Source organism: Mobula hypostoma, chromosome 15 (assembly GCF_963921235.1).
Source record: "Mobula hypostoma chromosome 15, sMobHyp1.1, whole genome shotgun sequence".
Lineage (NCBI taxonomy): Eukaryota > Metazoa > Chordata > Chondrichthyes > Myliobatiformes > Myliobatidae > Mobula > Mobula hypostoma.
This window is the reverse complement of record NC_086111.1, coordinates 7,343,595-7,368,194: the sequence shown is the minus strand read 5'-3', so window position 1 is coordinate 7,368,194 and position 24,600 is coordinate 7,343,595. Positions and strand designations below refer to the sequence as shown.

The following is a 24,600-nucleotide window of genomic DNA, read 5'->3' as shown; positions in this document are numbered from 1 at the left end:
ACTATTCCTCAAAGAATTTTGCCTTAATTAACAACAATTTCCTCCGTCACTCAGATTTTGATTCAGTCTGTCACAAAAAGAGAAAACCTTGAAGTTATGGGATCAACAAGACGTGAAATCTATGTTGGCAGTCTTGTTGCAGGGTTTCAACCCAAAACATCAACAATTCCTTCCACCCACAGATGCTGCTCAACCGCTGAGCTCTCCCACCAGATTGTTTGTTGCTTGAAATCAGTGTTAACTTTACAATTGAGTCAATAGGAGTGTCCTTTATTTCAAGTTGAAATGTAGTCAATAGGTAGGTAAGACAATTCTAATATTCTACTTCCATTCCTGTTCATGAACTTAGTAAGATCATTTTAAAGTATGCAGCACTGAAACTCATTAGCATTCAATCAGCTGTTCCTAAGAAGTCTGCCGTTAGTATTGACTCATGAGTATTCAATAATGTGAAAGTTTATGGCTGACTAATATAATATATTTCATCATACCCCTTCAGGGCCATGTTGTTACTAAGCTGTTGTAATTCGACTGAACTACCGGTGTTGCCCAAATAATTAATGGATTCTTCGGGACTGGTTGATCAAGGATCATCAGCATTTTTTCCAGAAATGTACCTCTTCCCACACCTCATGGCCTTGCAAAGATTTTGCACTTTTGTTTAGAAAATAATGTTAAAGTATACATAATTTGGGAATATGGGTTTCCATTCAGTAGGAACTATACTGAGATTTTCCAAACTCTTTCATTGCCATCTGAAAGTAAAGAGACAAGATGGCAAATGATTGTCTCAAACTCCTTTCTCACTACTCCCCCTTTCCCCTTTATACTATCCACCTCACCTCTCTACTCGCAGTCCTGAGGCTGGGATTTTACCTGAAACATCAACAGTTCCTTTCCTCCCACAGATTTTGCTTGAGCCACTGAGTTTTGTCCAGCAGGTTGTTTGTTGTTTCAGATTCCAACATCTGCAAACTCATTTGTCTCCTGAGAGAGGAAACTACATTCTTTTTAGTTTGGAGCAGTTTGAAGGCAGGGACAAACTCCTTTGCTAACTCCTTTGGAATACAATTATTTTTACACAATTTCTGCACTCTTTAATTTCCTGCGTCTCAGATCCAGTTCCTAGCAACTACAGTGCCTATGAAGAGTATTCACTCTGTTGGAAGTTTTTATGTTTTATTGTTTTACTACGTTGAATCACTGCAGATTTGATTTGGCTTTGTTGACACTGATCAACAGAAAAAGACTCTTTTGTGTCAAAGTGAAAACAAATTTATACAAAGCGATCTAAATTCATTACAAATATAAAACACAAAATATTTGATTGCATAAGTATTCCCCCACTTTAATATGACACACCAAAACATCACTGGTGCAGCCGATTGGTTTTAGAGGTTGCATAATTAGTTAAATGGAGATCTGTTTTTGGAGACCTGTGTGCAGTCAAGGTGTTTCAATTGCTTGTGGGAAAAATACACCTGTAGCTGGAAGGTTCAATTGCTGGTGAGTCAGTCTCCTGGCAAAAACTACACCATAACGACAAAAGAACACTCCAAGCAACTCCACAAAAAGATTATTGAAAAGCGCAAGTCAGGAAATGGATACAAGAACATTTTCAAATCACTGTATGTCCTTTGGGGAACAGTTCAAGTCGATAATCAAGAAATAGAAAGAACATGGGACAGCTGTAAACCTGCCTAGAGCAGGCTGTCCTCAAAAACTGAGTGACTGTACAAGAAGGGGACTAGTGAGGGAGGCCATCAAGAGACCTAGTCAACTCTGGAGGAGTTACAAGCTTCAGTGGCTGAGATGGGAGAGACTGTACATACAACTGTTGCCCGAGTGCTTCACCAGTCACAGCTTTATGGGATAGTGGCAAAGAAAAAGCCACTGTTGAAATAAACTCAGATGAAATCTCAGCTAGAGCTTTCGAAAAGGCATGTGGAAGACTCTGAAGTCAGCTGGAAGAAGGTTCTATGCTCTGATGACACCAAAATGGAGCTTTTTGGCCATCACACTAAATGCTGTGTTTGGCATAAATCAAACACCACACGTAATCAAAAACACACCATCCCTACCATGAAGCATAGTGGTAGCCACATCGTTCTTTGGAGATGCCTTACTGCAGCAGATCCTGGAAGGCTTGTGAAGGTAGAGGGTAAAATGAATGCAGCAATATTCAGAGAAATCTTAGAGGAAAACCTGTTGAAGTCTACAAGAGAACTGTGACTTGGGAGAAGATTTGTTTTCCAGCAAGACAATGACCCCAAGCATAAAGCCAAAGCTACACAGGAAAGGCTGAAAAACAACAAAATTAATGTCCTGGAGTCGCCAAATCAGAGTCCAGACCTCAATCCAATTGAGAATTTGTGGCTGGACTTGAAAAGGGCAGTTCAGTCACAATCCCCATGCAATCTGACAGAGCCTGAGCAGTTTAGTAAAGAAGATTGGGGAAAAATAACAGTGTCCAGATGTGCAAAACTGATAGAGACCTAGCCACACAGACTCAAGGCTGTAATTGCTGTCAAAAGTGCATCTACTACATATTGACTTGAAAGGGTTGAATACTTATCCAATCAATTATTTTATATTTGTAATTAATTTAGATCGTGTGGGCAATGGTTAAGGCATTGGACTAGTGATCTTAAGGTCGTGAGTTCGAGCCCCAGCCGAGGGAACATATTGTGTCCTTGAGCAAGGCACTTAATCACACATTGCTCTGCGAAGACACTGGTGCCAAGCTGTATGGGTCCTAATGCCCTTCCCTTGGTCAACATCCGTGTCATGGAGAAGGGAGACTTGCAGCATGGGCAACTGCTGGTCTTCCATACAATCTTGCCCAGGCCTGCACCCTGGAGAGTGAAGACGTTCCAGGCGCAGACCCATGGTCTCTAAAGACTAACGGATGCCTTTACTTTAATTTAGATCACTTTGTGGAGATCTGTTTTCACTTTAACATGAAAGAGTCTTTTTCTATTCATCAGTGTCAAAACAGTCAAATTAAATCCACAGTGATTCAAAGTTGTAAAACAATAAAACATGCAAACTTCCAAAGGGGGTGAATACTTTTTATAGGCACTGTGTAATAAATCTACTTACGCACATTTATAACTGAATGAGATTGTAGGTAAGTTGTCAACCTGTACCACATCACAGCCCAGACACTAATGCCCATCAAGGAGTTCATGCACTTGACTATCCACTCACATATGGTATGAGTCATGAATTCTAACGTTTGTATCCATTCTCAAAACAATTCTTGTTCAAATATCTCTCCTGTTGTTAATCACAGAGTCATGAGGAGCTGCATCATGGAAATCAGTTAAAGATGAGCTTTATTTGTCACACATACATCAAAGATAGAGCGAGATGTGTCATTTGTGTCAATTAAATCAGCGAGGATCCTGTTGGGCACTTCAAGTGTCGCAGTGCTTCCGGCACTATCAGCATGCCCACAATTTATTAACCCTAACTGTATGTCTTTGGAATCAACACGAACCACTATGACACCATTCTGCTCTGCACTTAACAGTATTAATCCTACACTAAACCCCATTTTCAAATTTTTCCCACATTCTCATCAACTCTTTCCAGATTCTGCCACTCACCCATACACTAGGGGGATTTACAGTGGCCAACTAACCCACCAACCTGCTCAATGGAAATGGCAGCACGCAGAGGAAACCCAGCGAGAGCATCCCATCTCCATCTACACTGACAGAAGAAGTCAGGACGGAGCCAGGGTCACAGGTGCTCTGGGACACCAATTCTGCTAGCTGTGCCACAGAATCCTGCTAGCCTCTGCACATACAGTTAAACAATGCTCTAAATTTTAAGTTCTCTTCCTCTTTTGAAATCTCTCCATAGAACGTCACATGAACAGACCTTTTTTCCACTATCCTCTGCCTTCTATAGGCAAGTCAATTCTGAAGCCAAGTGACCAAGTCACCATGGATCCCATGCACTATCATCTCCTGCATGAGCCCATCATAAGGGACCTTGAGATAGTGGCAAAGTTGACTGAAAAAGATAGGATAGTGGATGTTGTCTACATGGATTTTAGTAAAACATTTGACAAGGTCCCACATGGGAAACTGGTGCAGAAAATTAAATCATATGAGATCCAAGCTGAGTTAGTAAATTGGATCTGAAACTATTTAGCCAGAGTCGACAGTGGGCAATAGTATTCGAAGTTCAAGTTTACTGTCATCTAGCCACACATATATACAACAAAACGAAACAATGTTCCTTTGGATCACGGTGCACCCATACAATATATATTACAGACTGCACATGAACCAGAATATTTACTATAAATAAGTTAAAATATAATTCAAAATGCACGTAGTAAAGCACAGCACAGATAAACAGTAAACAGCTCACTGTCCTAGTGACGAGACCTCGGTGGTGATAGGTTATTCATTAGTCTCACAGCTCGAGGAAAGAAGCTATTACCCAGTCTGGCAGTCCAAGTCCTGATGCTTCTATACCTCCTTCCTGATGGTAGTGGGTCAAAGAGATTGTGGGATGGGTGGAAGGGATCCTTGACAATGCTTCCAGCCCTTTGTTGGCTTCCAACACTGTTGGTAAATGTCATAATGGGGGGGGGGGGAGGGAGACTCCAATGACCCTCTTGGTGGATTATACAATCCTTTATAGTGTCTTACGGCTTTCGTACCACACAAAGATAAGACCATAAGACCTAAGAGCAGAATAGGCCATCTAGCCCATCCAGTCTGCTCCTCCATTCAAGCAGGGCTGATCATTTTTTTTTCTCCCCCTCAAACCCAGTTCCCGGCCTTTTCCCCGTAACCTTTGATGTCATGTCCAATCAAGAACCTATCAATCTCTGCCTTAAATATACCCAACGACCTGACTTTCACAGCTGCATGTGGCAACAAATTCCACAAGTTCACCACCCTTTTGCTGAAGAAATTTCTCCACATCTCTGTTTTGAAAAGGCGCCCCTCTATCCTGAGGCTGTGCCCTCTTGTCCTAGACTCTCCCACCATGGGAAACATCCTTTCCATATCTACTCTGTCTAGGCCTTTCAACATTCAAAAGGTTTCAATGAGATTCCTCCTCAACCTTCTGAATTCCAGTGATTATGGACGCAGAGCCATCAAATATTCTTCGTATGGTAACCCTTTCATTCCTGGAATCATCCTTGTGAACCTCCTCTGGACCCTCTCCAAAGCCAGCACATCTTTTCTAATATGAATGGCCCAAAACTGTTCACAATATCCAAGGTGAGACCTCACCAGTGCCTTTTAAAGCCTCAACACCACATCCTTGCTCTTGTATTCTAGACCTCTTGAAATGAATGCATTTGCCTTCCTCACCTGCAAGTTAACCTTTAGGGTGTTCTGCACTAAGTCTCCCAAGTTACTCTGTATTTCAGATTCCTGGATTTCCTCCCCATTTAGAAAATTTGCACATTTATTTCTACTACTAAAGTGCATGACCATGCATTTTCCAACATTGTATTTCATTTGCCACTTTCTTGCCCATTCTCCTGATCTGTCTTTAAGTCCTCCTGCACCCTACCTGTTTCCTTAAAACTATCTACCCCTTAGCCAATCATTATATAATTTGCAAACTTGGCAACAGAGTAATCTATTCCATTCTCTAAAATCATTTATATACAGCATAAAAAGAAGTGGTCCCAACACTGACCCCTGTGGAACACCACTAGTCACTGGCATCCAACCAGAAAAGGATCCTTCTATTCCCACTCGCTGTCTCTTACCAATTAGCCAATGCTCTAACCATGTTAGTAACTTTCCTGTAATACCATGGGCTCTTAACTTGGTAAGCAGTCTCATGTGTGGCACCTTGTCAAAGGCCTTCTGAAAGTCCAAATATACAAAAACCACTGCATCCCCTTTATCGAAGAAGGAAGTCTGAGAGTCGGAGCGGGAGTGCGGAGAAAGACATTTTTGAAATTTTCGTTTTTTTTCTCCAACGGCGTTCAGAGAGGCGGGACTGCGCAGGCGTGTGACGTCGGGCAGTGCAGCGCGGCAGATTTAAAAGGAACAGAGCCTCATACAGCGGGCAGCGGAGGTTGCGGGCTGCGGAGTGAGGTGGGAGCAGAGTGAAGGCTTAAGGGCTTCGGCTCAACGGGCTTAGGCGGAAACGGGCGAGGCGAGGAAGGTTTGGTATTCATTTTCTGTTGTTATTTGAGGAGAGGGGCAGTATGAGTGTGAGGGCAGTTTGTTGTTCTTGGTGTCGGATGTGGGAGCCCCTGGAGTCTCTAAGCCTCCCGGACGTCTACATCTGCGCCAAGTGCATCGAGATGCAGCTCCTAAGGGACCGCGTTACGGAACTGGAGCTGCAGCTCGATGACCTTCGTCTGGTCAGGGAGAGTGAGGAGTTGATAGAGAGGAGTTATAGGCAGGTGGTCACACCAGGGCCACGGGAGGCAGACAAGTGGGTCACGGTTAGGAGGGGGAAGGGGAAGAGTCAGGTAATAGAGAGTACCCCGGTGGCTGTGCCCCTTAACAATAGGTACTCCTGTTTGAGTACTGTTGGGGGGGACAGCTTACCCGGGGGAAGCGACAGTGGCCGTGCCTCCGGCACAGAGTCTGGCCCTGTAGCTCAGAAGGGTAGGGAAAGGAAGAGGAGGGCAGTTGTGATAGGGGACTCGATAGTAAGAGGGTCAGATAGGCGATTCTGTGGACGCAGTCCAGAGACCCGGATGGTAGTTTGCCTCCCTGGTGCCAGGGTCCGGGATATTTCTGATCGTGTTCAAGATATCCTGAAGTGGGAGGGTGAGGAGCCAGAGGTCGTGGTACATATAGGTACCAATGACATAGGTAGGAAAAGGGAAGAGGTCCTGAAAGGAGAATATAGGGAGCTAGGAAGGGAGTTGAGAAAAAGGACTGCAAAGGTAGTAATCTCGGGATTACTGCCTGTGCCACGCGACAGTGAGAGTAGGAATGCGATGAGGTGGAGGATAAATGCGTGGCTGAGGGATTGGAGCAGGAGGCAGGGATTCAAGTTTTTGGATCATTGGGACCTCTTTTGGCGCAGGCGTGACCTATACAAAAAGGACGGGTTACACTTGAATCCTAGGGGGACCAATATCCTGGCAGGGAGATTAGCGAGGGCTACTGAGGTGACTTTAAACTAGAATGGTTGGGGGGTGGGAATCAAATTAAAGAGGCTAGGCGAGAGGAGGTTAGTTCACAACAGGGGGATGGGAACCAGTGCAGAGAGACAGAGGGGTGTAAAGTGAGGGTAGAAGCAAAAAGTACTAAGGAGAAAAGTAAAAGTGGCAGGCCGACAAATCCAGGGCAAGCATCAAAAAGGGCCACTTTTCAACATAATTGTATAAGGGCTAAGAGAGTTGTAAAAGAGCACCTGAAGGCTTTGTGTGTCCATGCAAGGAGCATTTGTAACAAGGTGGATGAATTGAAAGTGCAGATTGTTATTAATGATTATGATATAGTTGGGATCACAGAGCCATGGCTCCAGGGTGACCAAGGATGGGAGCTCAACGTTCAGGGATATTCAATATTCAGGAGGGATAGACATGAAAGAAAAGGAGGTGGGGTGGCGTTGCTGGTTAAAGATGAGATTAACACAATAGAAAGGAAGGACATAAGCCGGGAAGATGTGGAATCGCTATTGGTAGAGCTGCATAACACTAAGGGGCAGAAAATTATGGTGGGAGTTGTGTACAGGCCACCTAACAGTAGTAGTGAGGTCGGAGACGGTATTAAACAGGAAATTAGAAATGTGTGCAATAAAGGAACAGCAGTTATAATGGGTGACTTCAATCTACATGTAGATTGGGTGAACCAAATTGGTAAAGGTGCTGAGGAAGAGGATTTCTTGGAATGTATGAGGGATGGTTTTCTGAACCAACATGTCGAGGAACCAACTAGAGAGCAGGCTATTCTAGACTGGGTTTTGAGCAATGAGGAAGGGTTAATTAGCAATCTTGTCGTGAGAGGCCCTTTGGGTAAGAGTGACCATAATATGGTGGAATTCTTCATTAAGATGGAGAGTGACATAGTTAATTCAGAAACAAAGGTTCTGAACTTAAAGAGGGGTAACTTTGAAGGTATGAGACGTGAATTAGCTAAGATAGACTGGCAAAGGACACTTAAAGGATTGACGGTGGATATGCAATGGCAAGCATTTAAGGATTGCATGGATGAACTACAACAATTGTTCATCCCAGTTTGGCAAAAGAATAAATCAAGGAAGGTAGTGCACCCGTGGCTGACAAGAGAAATTAGGGATAGTATCAATTCCAAAGAAGAAGCATACAAATTAGCCAGAAAAAGTGGCTCACCTGAGGACTGGGAGAAATTCAGAGTTCAGCAGAGGAGGACAAAGGGCTTAACTAGGAAGGGGAAAAAAGATTATGAGAGAAAACTGGCAGGGAACATAAAAACTGACTGTAAAAGCTTTTATAGATATGTAAAAAGGAAAAGACTGGTAAAGACAAATGTAGGTCCCCTACAGACAGAAACAGGTGAATTGATTATGGGGAGCAAGGACATGGCAGACCAATTGAATAATTACTTTGGTTCTGTCTTCACTAAGGAGGACATAAATAATCTTCCAGAAATAGTAGGGGACAGAGGGTCCAGTGAGATGGAGGAACTGAGCAAAATACATGTTAGTAGGGAAGTGGTGTTGGGTAAATTGAAGGGATTAAAGGCAGATAAATCCCCAGGGCCAGATGGTCTGCATCCTAGAGTGCTTAAGGAAGTAGCCCAAGAAATAGTGGATGCATTAGTGATAATTTTTCAAAACTCGTTAGATTCTGGACTAGTTCCTGAAGATTGGAGGGTGGCTAATGTAACCCCACTTTTTAAAAAAGGAGGAAGAGAGAAACTGGGGAATTATAGACCGGTTAGCCTAACGTCAGTGGTGGGGAAACTGCTGGAGTCAGTTATCAAAGATGTGATAACAGCACATTTGGAAAGCGGTGAAATCATCGGACAAAGTCAGCATGGATTTGTGAAAGGAAAATCATGTCTGACGAATCTCATAGAATTTTTTGAGGATGTAACTAGTAGAGTGGATAGGGGAGAACCAGTGGATGTGGTATATTTGGATTTTCAAAAGGCTTTTGACAAGGTCCCACACAGGAGATTAGTGTGCAAACTTAAAGCACACAGTACTGGGGGTAAGGTATTGATGTGGGTGGAGAATTGGTTAGCAGACAGGAAGCAAAGAGTGGGAATAAACGGGACCTTTTCAGAATGGCAGGCGGTGACTAGTGGGGTACCGCAATGCTCAGTGCTGGCACCCCAGTTGTTTACAATATATATTAATGACTTGGATGAGGGAATTAAATGCAGCATCTCCAAGTTTGCGGATGACACAAAGCTGGGCGGCAGTGTTAGCTGTGAGGAGGATGCTAAGAGGATGCAGGGTGACTTGGATAGGTTGGGTGAGTGGGCAAATTCATGGCAGATGCAATTTAATGTGGATAAATGTGAAGTTATCCACTTTGGTGGCAAAAATAGGAAAACAGATTATTATCTGAATGGTGGCCGACTAGGAGAAGGGGAGGTGCAACGAGACCTGGGTGTCATTATACACCAGTCATTGAAAGTAGGCATGCAGGTATAGCAGGCGGTGAAAAAGGCGAATGGTATGCTGGCATTTATAGTGAGAGGATTCGAGTACAGGAGCAAGGAGGTACTACTGCAGTTGTACAAGGCCTTGGTGAGACCACACCTGGAGTATTGTGTGCAGTTTTGGTCCCCTAATCTGAGGAAAGACATCCTTGCCATAGAGGGAGTACAAAGAAGGTTCACCAGATTGATTCCTGGGATGGCAGGACTTTCATATGAAGAAAGACTGGATGAACTGGGCTTGTACTCGTTGGAATTTAGAAGATTGAGGGGGGATCTTATTGAAACATATAAAATCCTAAAGGGATTGGACAGGCTAGATGCAGGAAGATTGTTCCTGACGTTGGGGAAGTCCAGAACAAGGGGTCACAGTTTGAGGATAAAGGGGAAGCCTTTTAGGACCGAGATTAGGAAAAACTTCTTCACACAGAGAGTGGTGAATCTGTGGAATTCTCTGCCACAGGAAACAGTTGAGGCCAGTTCATTGGCTATATTTAAGAGGGAGTTAGATATGGCCCTTGTGGCTATGGGGATCAGGGGGTATGGAGGGAAGGCTGGTGCAGGGTTCTGAGTTGGATGATCAGCTATGATCATAATAAATGGCGGTGCAGGCTCAAAGGGCCGAATGGCCTACTCCTGCACCTATTTTCTATGTTTCTATATTTCTATCTATCCTACTTGTAATATCCTCGAAGAATTCCAACAGGTTCATCAGGCAGGATTTTCCCTGACAGAAACCATGCTGACTTTGTACAATCTTGTCCTGTGTCACCAAGTACTCCTTAACCTCAGCTTTAGCAATTGACTCTAACATCTTCCCAACCACTGAGGTCAGGCTAACTGGTCTATAATTTCTTTTTTGCCGCCTTCCACCTTTCTTAAAGAGTCGAGTGACATTTGCAATTTTCCAGTCCTCTGGCACCATGCCAGAGTCCAATGATCTTTGAAAGATCATTTCTCTTGCCTTCACAATCTCTAACACTACCTCTTTCAGAAGTCTAGGGCTGCTGGTGTCTTCCACAGTGAAGACTGATGCAAAATATTCGTTTAGTTCAACAACCATCTCCTAGTCCCCATTATTACTTCTCCTGCCTCACTTTCTAGTGGTCCTATGTCCACTCACATTTTTCTTTATTTTTAACATACTTGAGGAAACTTTTACTATCCACTGTGATATTATTTGCTAGTTTGCTTTCATATTTCATCTTTTCCCTTCTAATGATTTTTTTTTAGTTGCTCTCTGTAGGCTTTTAAAAACTTCCCAATCCTCTATCTTCCCACTAATTTTTGCTTTGTTGTATGTCCTTTCTCAATTTTTACAATAGCTTTGACTTCCCTCGTCAGCCATGGTTGTACTATTTTAACATTTAAGTATTTCTTCATTTTTGGAATACACATGTCCTGCACCTTCCTCATTTTTCCCAGAAACACATGCCATTGCTGCTCTGCTGAAATCCCTGCCAGCATTTCCTTCCAATTTACTTCATACCACTGTAATTTCCCTTACTCCACTGAAATACTGCTACATCGGATTTTACTTTCTCCCTATCAAATTTCATGTTGAACTCAATCATATTGTGATCACTGGTTCTTTTAACTTCAGCTCCCTAATCACTTCCGGTTCATTTCGTAACACCCAGTCCAGTATAGATGATCCCCTAGTAGGCCCAACAGCAAACTGCTCTAAAAAGCTATCTCTTAGGCATTCAACAAACTCACTCTCTTGAGATCCATTACCAACCTGATCTTCCCAATCAACCTGCATGTTAAAATCTCCCATGACTACCATAACATTGCCCTTTTGGCACATTTTTCTATTTCCTGTTGTAACCTGTGGTCCACCTCCTAGCCACTGTTGGGAGACCTGTATATAACGGCCATCAATGTCCTTTTACCCTTGCAGTTTCTTAACTCAAACCACAAGGACTCAACATCTTCTGATCCTACGTCACATCTTTCTACTGATTTGATGCCATTCTTTACCAGCAGAACCACACCATCCCCTCTGCCTATCTTCCTATCCCTCCGATATAATGTGTAACCTTGGACATTCAACCATCCTTCAGCACGATTCAGTGATGGCGACATCATACCTGGCAATCCGTAATAGTGCAACAAGATCATCCAGCTTCTTTCTTATACTCTGTGCATTTAGATACAACACATTGATACCGTATCTGCTATCCTTTCTGATTCTGCATCTCTAATGATTTGGTACTCAGCCTGTTGGCTGCAACTATATCCCATCACTGGCCTGCCCTCCTTGACAGTCTGACTGCATGCTATCTTTGCTTTTTACCATCCGTGCTATCCTAGTCCCTTCACTCCGGTTCCCACCCACCTGCCCAATTAGTTTAAACCATCTTCAACAGCTCTAACAAAGCTGCCCATAAGAATACTGCCGCCCCTCAGGTTCAGGTGTAACCGTCACTTTTGAACAGGTCATACCTCCCCCAGAAGAGATCCCAATTATCCATGAACCTGAAGCCCTGCCCCTTGCACCAGCTTCTCAGCCAAGCATTTATCTGCCAAATCATCCTGTTTCTACCCTCACTGATGCGTGGCACAGGTAGCAATCCAGAAGTTACTACCCAGGAGGTCCTGCTTCTTAGCTTTCTACCTAGCTCTCTAAATGCTCTTTTCAGGACCTCGTTGCCTTTCCTGGCTATGTCATCGGTACCAATATGTACCAAGACATCTGGCTGCTCCCCCTCCCTCTCCAAAACGTTGTGGACATGATCTGAGACATCCCTGACCCTGGCACCTGGGAGGCAACATACCATCTGCGTTTTCTGTTCACATCCACAGAATCTCCTGTCTGTTTCCCTCACTATCAAGTCCTCTATCACTACTACTCCCTTCTTCTCTCTCTTTCCCTTCTGCACCACAGACCCGTGCTCAGTACTTGTAACCCAGTCGCCATGACATTCTCCCTGGAGGTCATCCTCCACATAAGTATCCAAAGTGGTATACTTGTTTTTGAGGGGAATGGCCACAGGGTGCTCTGCTCTAACTGCCTGTTTCCATTTCTCCAGACAGTCACACAGCTACTCGCCTCCTGCAACTTCGGGATGACTACTTCCCTGTAGCTTTGATCAATTATCTCCTCACTGTCCTGTAGAAGCCGGAGGTCATCCAGTTGCTGCTCCAGGTGCCAAACACGGTCTTCAAGGAGTTTCAGCCAGATGCACCTCACGTAGATGTAGTTCCCCGGGAAACTCTGGGTCTCCCAGTTCTCCGATATCCGGCACGAGGAACACACCACAGCCATTTAAATGTTACAGTAAGAGAGGAATAAAAGATAAAAAGGAAAGCTTAACAGAGCTGCGCCTCTTCTAAGCCTCCTTTGAGCAAAGCCTGTCGCTTCTACTCTTATCACTGGCCTACTCCCAACAATGGCTGCTCTGCTTATCCGTTTCTGTACTTTTGTTTATTTCATACAGTTCTGTTAACGCTGCTGACAGACCCCATACAATAGACAAGTGTCCACGAAACTCTCTTTTTAAGTAGTCGCTGCCGACCTGCGAGGAACACCTCTTCTCCATGGAGCTCTGCTGACACCACTGATAGGTCTGCACAACGCAGCCAGGCAGGATACTCTCAATGGTGCTCCTGTAGGAGATTGTTAGAATGGAGCTGGGTAGCCTGGCACACCTCAGTCTCCTCAGAAAGTGTAGACACTGCTGTGTTGTCTTGTCTAGTGAGGAGGTGTTGTAGGTCCTGGTTAGATTGTCTGTTAGCTGCACACCAAGGAACTTTCTGCTCTTCACTACCTCCACAGCAGAGACATTGATGTGCAGTGGAAAATGGTCAACCTTCACTTTCCTGAAGTCCAGAATCTTCTCTTTTCTCTCATCCACATTGAGACTTAGGTTATAGTAGACTGTGACCAGTGGTGTTCTGCAAAATAAGTTCAGGGGCCATATATCAATGAGAGCCCCTTTGAGTTTCCAAGGCTTGCGGCCCTGGAGACGAGCCGATTTTATGCCGGTGCTGCCAACTGAAGCGTTGCAGGAGAAAACAGAATACCAGGAACAACGGATCAGCTGTTGGATCTCTGTACTCACCGCTTCTCTCTCTCTTTCTCTCATCGGTGGGGAGACTTTGCTGCTGATTCTCAAGTTGGAGAACTTGGTACAAAAAAGTGAAGTGGCAGACTTTAACATCGCAAATCAGTAAGTTGTTTTGTTTATGTCTCTCCTCTTGCTGAGTGATTCTTCTCTGTTCTTTATTAGGGAGAGAGAGCCTGTGGTATGTGGGTGGTTTTTGTTGGACTGCAGATCATGGTTTTTTGTGGGATTTGCTATTACTTGCTTGGTGGGTGAAGAGTGCTGATACTGTTTTGCTGAAAACATGGGGATGGGGAGGGTCATTGCCTGGCTGCGGATTGTGAGCAGGGGTAGTAGAGAAGCTTTAGGGTTCTAATATTTTTACTGTTTCTCAATCTTTGGGGCACTCTTCAGTTTTCATGGATGTTTGCAAAGGACAAGAATTTCAGGCTGTATGTTGTGTATATTCTCCAATTTTAAATGGAGCTTTTGAACTATTGAATTATATGAACATGTAGCTGGCATGATTAGTAAATCTGTAGATGACATGAAAATTGGTGGAGCTGTGGAGAACAAGGAAAGCAGAAAAAGGATACAACAGCATTTAGACCATTTAGAAATTTGGGCAGAAAAATGGCAGATAAATTTTAGTCCATAAAAGTGTGAGGTATTGCAGTTGGTGATCAAATGCGAGAGAGTAAATAGTAGGATCCTAAGGGACTTTGACGATCAAAGGGATCTTAGGATATAAGTGACAATTCCCTGAAAGTGACAGCACAAGTAGGTAGGATAGTAAAGAAGACATATGACATGCTTGTCTTTATTAGTTGATGCATTGAGTATTTGATTTGGGAATTTCCACACAGTAGGATAAAGCTTTGCTTAACCACACCTGGAATATTGTTTGTAGTTTTGGTTGCTGCACTCTACGAAGGACGTGGAGGCTTTGGAGAGGGTGTAGAAGAGGTAGTCCAGGACATAGCCTGGATGGCTATGTATCAGCTTTCAGAAGAGCTTGGACAAACTTGGCTTGTTTGTATTTATGGGCCGGAGACAAGTCAGGTGTTCCTCAGCTGGGGAGGACCTGTACCCCTGCTTAGCAAATGCATTTAGCTGTTTAAGAGCTAATACCTTCAATGGCCACTTTATTAGGTACACCAGGTCATTAATGCAAATATTTGATCAGCCAATCATGTAGCAGCAATACAATACATAAAAGCATACAGGCATTGTCAACTGGTTCAGTTGTTGTTCAGACCAAACATCAGAATGGGGAATAAATGTGATCTTAATGACTTTGATTGTGGAATGATTGTTGATGCCATTTGGAGTGGTTTGAGTACTGTTGAAGACACTGCTGATCTCCTGGGATTTTCATGCACAATCTCTAGATTTTACAGAGAATAATGTAAAAAACAGAAAATCATCCTGTGAGTGGCAGGTCTGTGGCAAAAATTACTTGTTAATGAGAGAGGTCAGAGGGGAATGGCCAGACTGGTTCAAATTGACAGAAAGGTGACAGTAACTCAAATACAACGGAAGTGTGCAGAAGAACATCTCTGAATGCACAACACATTGAACCTTGAAGTGGATAGGCTACAGCAGCAGAAGATCACAAATACACACTCAGTAGCCAACTATTAGGTGGAGGAGGTACCTAATAAAATGGTCACTGAGTGCACGTTAGTGTTGCTTTGCATGTGGATTTCATCAGTTTGCTCTACTACTGCACATCTACAGGAGCTGTCCACCATTACGTGGCAAGAATGAAGGTGATGCATACTGAAAACCTTGTGAGCTTTATGTAGACTGATAATGGAATTGTACAGATATCCCAAAGAATTCCTCCACTTTAAGTTAACATCTCTGCTAACACAACATACCCAGAGATGAATTTTGCAAACACACCATGTACAGGTGAACTGTGGAGTTTTACTCCATAATTGTTTTAGACTTTTTACAGCAAAGCTCACCTATCTTCATTTTGAGACAGAATGCTTACGGACAGTTTCTATTCCATTGCCATCAGGTTCCTGAGCAAACTTCTTGTACAGTAAGATGGTCTCTTTATCTCAACAACCTACCTCGTTATGATGTTGTACTTTATTGTTACATCTACTGCACTTTTTTTTGGTAGGTTTTACATTTTATTCTGGTTTGTTACTGTTCTACCTTATTCTAGTTCAATTCAGTGCATAATGATTTAATCTGCATAAAAGGTATGCAAGACATGTTTTTCACTGTGTCTGGGTACATGTGACAATAATAAACCAATACCCCATGTGGAAACCGACTATGAATCTGTTCGCAATCATTCAGTTGGGGAGTACCTATATTGTCCCTCTAAGCTGACATGTCAATCTCTTTTATTCCATTATCACTCATCTAAATCCTGGAAATCTCCATCTAATGGCAACATAGAAGTACCTTCATGAAAGGAGCTGAAGTATTTCATGGTGAAGCTTGCCATCATCTTCTCAAGAGTAATTAAGAACAGGCAATAATTGCATGTCAGTTCCCCATGCCACCAAACAGTATTCACCATCTTTTTAAGCATGTTTGGCTTTAATAAAAGCTTGTGATGTTTTGACACTGATGTGTGACAGTAATAATTCTACAATTCTATTAGCAACCAATCAAAGTTCATAAGCCTTGCTGCAGCTGAGCTGTAAATTTATATTTTGGTTTTACTGAAAGATTAAGCTATTTTGCACAAAAGTCATGGTTCATATTATTTTGCAAGGTTAAATAAATTAATGTAATCTAAACAGAATATAAAAGCACCTAGCAACACACATAAAAATTGCTGGTGAACGCAGCAGGCCAGGCAGCATCTATAGGAAGAGGTACAGTCGACATTTCGGGCTGAGACCCTTCGTCAGGACTTACTGAAGGAAGAGCTAGTAAGAGATTTGAAAGTGGAAGGGGGAGGGGGAGATCCAAAATTATAGGAGAAGACAGGAGGGGGAGGCATGAACATTGACATCTCTAACTTCTGTTAATGCCCCACCTCCCCTTCATACCCCATCCCTTATTTATTTATTTATTTGTTTGTTTGTTTGTTTGTTTTTCACCCTCTCACTATACTCCTTGCCCATCCTCTGGGCTTCCCCCCTCCCCCTTTCTTTCTTTCTCCCTAGGCCTCCCATTCCATGATCGTCTCCTCTCCCTTTTGCCAATCACCTGTCCAGCTCTTGGCTCCATCCCTCCCCCTCCTGTCTTCTCCTATCATTTCAGATCTCCCCCTCCCACTTTCAAATCTCTTACTAGCTCTTCTTTCATTAGTCCTGACAAAGGGTCTCAGCCTGAAACATCGACTGTACATCTTCCTAGAGATGCTGCCTGGCCTGCTGCATCCACCAGCAACTTTTTTTAAAAATTCCAGCATCTGCAGATATCCTCGTGATTGCCTTTATAAAAGCACCTAGATATATTTTCTTATTCAGCCATTGGCACATCCATCTTTCTTTGACTTCAGCCATTGGAGTGCTTTCCCCTTGATGTCCATTTAAATTTGCACATTGGTTGTTTGTCCATTCTGTTGGGGGTTGTCTTTCATTGATTATGTTGTGTTTTCTATATTTACTGTGAATGCCTGCATGAAAATGAATCTCAAGGTTGTATATGGTGGTATATAGATGGATTTTGATAATAAATTTACTTTGAACTTTGAATGTGCCTCATCAAGTGTTCCTTAGTCCTGGAAAACCCACACTGGGATCTGTGGGCTGGTTATTGGAGACCATCTGCTGCTTGTCAGCATTGCTGATGCTGCTTTTCATCTGTTTGCAAATGATTGAGTGGACTTAGAGCAGGGGTTCCCAACCCTTTTGATGCCATGGGCCCTTACCACTAACTGGTGGGTCCATTGACCCCAGGTTGGGAACTCCTGACTTAGAGGATAGTGAGCACCTGGATAAGCTGCCAGAGGAAGTAGCCAAGGCAGATACAATTTCAATACTTGAGGCATTTGGATAGTTACATGAAGGAGCAGGGCTTGGAGGGTAGTAGGCTTAATGGTGGCATTGTGACTACCAGCGAGGATGCTGTACTTGGCATGGATCAGTTGGCTGGAGAGCCTGCTTGCATGCAGTGTTGCTTTGTGACTGATTGCCTGCTGATTAACCATTTGGATTTGTCCAGCTTATTGGGAAGCAGAGGTTCTTGGACAAGCTTCCCCATTTGACAGTTTTGTAAACACAAGAGAATCTGCAGATGCAGGGAAATCTTGAGTAACACAGACAAAATGCTGCAGATACTCAGCAAGTCAGGCAGCATCAATGGAGGGGAATAAAGTTCTGTTATGAGAGGAGTAACAAATTAATCAGTGATCCAAGTACATACTCAGTACTGTACTTGAACAGTGTGGCTGGCGCTGAAGTGCAGCTCTTCAGCGCTACAGTTACCTGCTACCGCAACGACATCCGGTCCTCTTAGCCATTTCTTGACATCACATGGACTGAATTGAATTGTCAAAGGGTAACTTCCATGATGTTGTGACGATCAAAAGGATGTGAGATGGATCAGCACTTCTGGTTCAACATGTTTGGAAATACCCCAGCCTTGCCTTTAGCACTCACCATCACTGAGGACAGAGCTGTTAAAGTCTCTTCCTCCAGTTAGTTTTCCAATTGTTAACCACCATCCAAGACTAGATGTGATAGGACTGTAGGGCTTTGGTTGGAGATTGGAATGGCCACTGAGTTCTAAAGAAGAGGATTAGCTTCATAAACACAAGAGATTCTGTAGATGCTGGAAATCCAGACTAACACACAAAATGCTGAAAGAACTGTGCACATCAGGCAGCATCTATGGAGAGGAATAAACAGTCCATATTTCAGACTGAGACCCTTCATCAGGATATGATACAATTGCTTGCAGTCATCAGCAGTATAGTGGTCAGGTTGAATAATGAGAAGGTTTTGAAACCATCTAGACAATGATAATGAAAGCACTGAGAAGATGCCCAGCTGACGGATGAAGTCCATGGTGCCAACTACTGTAGACTGTGGAAAATGAGTCAGAAATCTATGTACTTATTCAGCAGAGTCAGAAGCTGTCACTCAAAAGAGGCTGGCCCTTAACTAGTTGAATCAAGATCGGGGCAACTTTCCTCTTCACATCGGAGTATTTTCTCACTATTTACAAAAAATTGCAGTCCTGATCGTAGTAAGTCCAAAGAACCAGGTTCAATAATGGACAGAATTATATAAAAATACAAGTATGGATGTAGAGCAAATGATTCCAAGGCAGCAGAAATGCCCAGTGTTGCACTGCAGCCACCATATGGACACCCTGGTCTCCCAAAGGCTTGTTCGTATGAATGGGCTGTAGATACATCAGGTGTTCCTCAGCCTACTTAGCAAGTGCTATTAGCTGTTTAAGAGAAGGGCAATATATTCAGCTTCGGAGCTGAATCTCATTAGACCTGCAGGTTTGCTCTGCTACCACACATTTACAGAGCTGCCCGCCATTACAAGAGAGGAATGACGGAGAGCTATTCGGAAAATGCAGCTGTGATCACAGTAAGTCCAAAGAGCCAGGATCAATAATACATATTCCCCTCCATTAAATTATAGTAGGGCTAAAAACAGGTGATTACAGTGAAATCTAGCTTTATGCACTTCACACTCCATGTCTAAGAAAACTGCACTGAGAAGTTAATAGAAGTGAACTGTGAGAATGACGGGCCTGTTGTATTTAAAACAGCACGCACAAAATGCTGGAGGAACTTGGCATCTATGGAAATGAATAAACAGTCAACATTTTAGGCCGAGACCCTTCTTCAGGACAGGAAAGGAAGGGGGAGACGACTGAATAAAAATGGTGACGATGCGGTAAGGAGGTTAAGCTAGATGGTGATAGGTGAAGCCAAGTGAGTGGACCACTGGAGAAAGGGAAGAAGGAGGGGAACCAGAGGCGGTGTTGGGCAAGTGAGAAGATGTAAAGGGAGAGAGTGGGGAATAGAAGAAGAGGGGAGAGGGGTGACATTTTTTTTTACCAACAGGAGAAATTGATATTCATGCCATTAGGCTGGAGGCTATTATATTTAAATGGGTGTTTGCTCCCTGAATTATTATAATATTATCAACTTTCATAAAATATTATTAAATGCTCAGTCACATTAGCTTTTTGAACTTTGTAGTGTTCTTAAAGAGCTGTCATGTTCCTTCTAAAGAAGAGAATTAGCTTCGTACATTGACTGCAGTCAACAGCAGGAAACAAAGCTAAGCTAAATTAGCAGTTAAAGAGAACCTTTAATGTACACAAATACCTCAAGAAATCTTACTGAGGCAAACAAAACCACCAAGACAATTAGTCATTTTGGGCCCAGTCCTGAAGAAGAGTCTCAGCCTGAAATGTCGACTGTTCTATTCACTTCCACAGATGCTGGCCGGCCTGCTGAGTTCTTCCGGCATTTTGGGTGTGTTGCCATCAGCATCAGGTTTATTATGTTGGACTGCTTTAAGGTGGAAAGGCCCCCGAGCCTGACTAAATGTATCCTGGACTTTAACTCTGTGACTCTACATGAACAGTTATTGCCCCTCAGCCATCAGGCTCTTGAACCAAAGGGGATGCTTTACTCAGCTTCACTCACTCCAACACTAAACTGTTCTCACAACCTATGGACTCACTTTCAAGCACTCTTCATCTCATGTTCCTGATATTTATTGTTTGTTTGCTTGCTTATTTATTTTTTTTATTAATATTATTTCTTTTCTTTCTCTTTCTTTTAGTGTTTGCACAATTTGTTATTTTTTGCTCATTGATGGTTTGTTCATCATTTTTGGGTGCAGTCATTCATTGATTCTATTGTTTTTCTTGTATTTACTATGATTGCCAGCAAGAAACTTAACCTCAGGTTTGTATATGGTGACATATACAATATGTATTTGATAATAAATTTGCTCTGACCGTGAAGTGCTTTGTCTTTCTGCTACTGCTTGCTCCACATTTTCCTTTTGTAACTTCATGCTGTACTTTAAATCCTCAGGGTTAAATTTCATATTTGACCTAATACAGTGGGCTCTGGAATAGAAGAAACATACAGCAAATGGGGCACTGAGGGGCGACTTGAGTGGCAGCAGAGCTCTCCATGGATACAATTAAATATTCTCCTTTCAGCCTGATACAGCTAAAAAGCACAACTGCTACCAAGGTCAGTACAGTCAACAAAGATGTCTTAATGCACTTAAATAAACTATCACTGCTTAAAACTGACAGAAACAATACTGATTGTGGACAGATGTGTCCTCGTAGGATTCCATGGAGGAAGCGTAGCTGCAGATCAGGGATACAAGTGTGTTTAAGGAAACGGGGTTTTAAACTCCCAATACCGACTATTTTGCTAGAAAATGTGCAGTCTCTGGTGAATAAAATAGATGGTCTCAGAGCTAGGGTGCTGAATCAGAGGGATAGATCTATAGGGTCTCTCAAAAGCAGAAGTGGTGGAGTATGACTCATGATCAATGCTTCTTGGTGCACAAGTATATTACTGCTGTTCCAATTCTGCTCACCAGACCTGGAATATCCAGCACTTAAGCGCCATCTTTTTTTAACCTACCATGGGAGTTCTCCGGGATCATTTTGGTAGCAGTATACATTCCACCTCAGGCCAGTGTCAATCAGGCTTTAGATAATCTGAGCAATGGGATCAACATGCATGAAACAGCACACCCTAACGCTGTCAACATCATTCTGGGAGATTTTAACCAGGCCAATCTGAAAAAAAAACTTGCAATACCAGAGGAAACAACACACTGGACCATTGTTACACCACCATCAAGAATGCCTACTGTGCTATTCCACACCCTCACTTCAGGAAGTCTGATCACCTGGTTGTACTTCTACTCCCTGAGTATAGGCAGAGACTGAAGACTGCAGCACCAGTAGCAAGGACCAAGAAGGTTTGGACAAGGGAAGCACAGGAGTGCTTACAGGACTGCTTTGAATCCTTGGACTGGACTGTATTCAGGAATTCATCTTCGAACCTGGATGAGTATGCTGCAGTTATTACGAACTTTGTTAAAAACTGTGTGGAGGATTGTGTGCCTACAAAGACTTACTGTACATTCCCAAACCAAAAGTCATGGATGAACCAGGAGGTACATCGTCTGCTGAAGGCTAGATCTGTGGCATTCGAGTCTGGCGACTCAGGCCTGTACCAGAAAACCAGGTATGATTTGCGGAGGGCTATGTCAAGGGCAAAGAGACAATTTCGAGTGAGGTTGGAGGCAACATCTAGCAGGGTTTACAAGACATTACTTCCTACAAAGCGGAACCCAATAGTATGAATGGCAGCTATGCTTCACTACCAGATGAAGTCAATGCCTTCTATGCCCGCTTTGAAAGGGAGAACACAACTACAGCTGTGAAGATCCCTGCTTCACCCAGTGACCCTGTGATCTCTGTCTCAGAGGCCGATGTTAGGTGTCTTTAAAGAGAGTGAACCCTCACAGGCAGAAAGTCTCGATGGAGTACCTGGTAAGGCTCTGAAAACCTGCGCCAACCAACTGGCAGGAGTTTTCAACCTCTCACTGCTAAGGGCAGAAGTTCCCACTTGCTTCAAAAAGGCAACAATTATACCAGTGCCTAACAGTATAGTGATGAAATGCTCTGAGAGGTTGGTCATGACTAGACTGAACTCCTGCCTCAGCAAGGACCTGCACCCATTGCAATTTGCCTATCACCACAATAGGTCAACGGCAGACGCAATCTCCATGGCTCTCCACATGTCTTTAGACCTCCTGGACGACACAAACACCTACGTCAGGATGCTGTTCATCGACTATAGCTCAGCATTTATCACCATCATTCCCACAACCCTGATTGAGAAGTTACAGAACCTGGACCTCTGCACCTCCCTCTGCAATTGCATCCCCAACTTCCTAACATGAAGACAACAATCTGTGTGGATTGGTGATAATATCTCCTCGCTGACGATCAACACTGGTGCACCTCAGGGGTGTGTGCTTAGTCCAACGCTCCACTCTCTCTATATACACATGACTGTGTGGCTAGGCATAGCTCAAATACCATCTATAAATTTGCTGATGATACAACCATTGTCGGTAGAATCTCAGGTGGTGACGAGACGGTGTACAGGAGAGAGATATGCCAGCCAGTGTGATGGTGTCGCAGCAACAACCTTGCACTCAATGTCAGTAAGACGAAAGAGCTGATTGTGGACTTCCAGAAGGGGAAGATGAAGGAACACATACAAACCCTCAGAGAGAGATATGAAGTGGAGAGAATGAGCAGATCCAAGTTCCTGGGTGTCAAGATCTCTGAGGATCTAACCTGGTCCCAACATATCGATGCAACTATGGCAAGACAGCAACCATGCTTCATTAGGAGCTTGAAAAGATTTGGTATGTCAACAAAAACACTCAAAAACATCTATAGATGTACTGTGGAGAGCATTCTGATGACTGCATCATTGTCTGGTATGGGTGGGCTACTGCACAGGACCAAAAGAAGCTGCAGAGGGTTGTAAATTTAGCCGTTTCCAACTTGGGTACTAGGCTACAAAGTACCCAGGACACCTTCAAGGACCGGTGTCTCAGAAAGGCAGTGTCCATTATTAAAGACCTCCAGCACCCAGGGCATGCCCTTTTCTCACTGTTACCATCAGGTAGGAGATACAGAAACCTGAAGGCACACACTCAGTGATTCAGGAACAGCTTCTTCCCCTCTGCCATCCAATTCCTAAATGGACATTGAACCCGTGAACACTACTCCACTTTTAAAATATATATTATTTCTATTTATGTACAATTTTTAATCTATTCAATATAGGTATATTGTGATTGATGGATTTATCCTTCTATACTGTGAATTGCATTGAACTGCAGCTGCTAAGTTAACAAACTTCACGACACATGCTGGTGATAATAAAACTGATTCTGATTCTGAAGACGTATAGATGGGCTATACCTGGACTTGAAAGACAGACCAGGGACAGCGAACTCTGGCAACTGCTGTCAGTGGCCTATGCCCTGGGATATCTCTGGGATGCCGCCTGTATTAGAGGCACATGCTGTGAGGAGAGGTTGGACAAACTAGGAACTGCAGAGGCAATGAGAGACCCAAGAGAAGTTTATAGAATTATTAGAAGTGCAGATAAGATAAGCAGCTGGCATCTTTTTCCAGGGGTCAATATATCCGATACTGGAACACATGCATTTAAGATGAGAGGAAGAAAGTTCAATGGAGATGAGATGGACAGGTTTTTTACACAGAGAGTCACAGGAACCTGGAATGCGCTGCTGGGGTGGCAAGACAGCAGCTACACTTCATTGGGAGTTTGATGAGATTTGGTATGTCAACAAATACATTCAAAAACTTCTATAGTTGGATGGTGGAGAGTATTTTGAAGGGCTGCATCACCGTCTGGTATTGAGGTGGGGGTGTAGGGATCTACTGCACAGGACTGAAAGATGCTGCAGAGGGTTGTAAATCTAGTCAGCTCCATCTTGGGTACTCAGAAACGCTGCGTCCATTATTAAGGACGTTCAGCACCCAGGGCACGCCCTTCTCTCACTGTTACCATCAGGTAGGAGGTATAGAGGCCTGAAGGCACACACTCAGCAATTCAGAAACAGCTTCTTCCCCTCTGCCATCTGATTCCTGAATGGATGTAGAATCCTTAGACACTACATCACTTTTTAAATATATATTATTTCTGTTTTTCCATGATTTTTAATCTATTCAATATACATATACTGTAATTAATTCTTATTTATTTATTATTATTATTTCATTTTGTTTTTTTCTTCTATATTATTTATTGCATTGAACTGCTGCTGCTAAGTTAACAAATTTCTGAACACATGCTGGTGGTAACGAATGGTGGTTGTGAATTATGTATATTTCTCCTAATTATGTTACCCTACGCAGGCTGCCACAGAATTCACTAAAACCCGCATTGTGAGCCTGTCTGGAGCTCA

General features: G+C 43.2%; 1 protein-coding gene across 8 annotated transcripts in view; it reads right to left on the bottom strand.

Annotated features, from left to right (window-relative positions):
* LOC134356672 (copine-9-like) overlaps positions 1–24,600 on the bottom strand; it is a 585,942-nt gene that overhangs the window by 75,365 nt on the left and 485,977 nt on the right. The gene's annotated exons all lie outside the window — the stretch shown is intronic.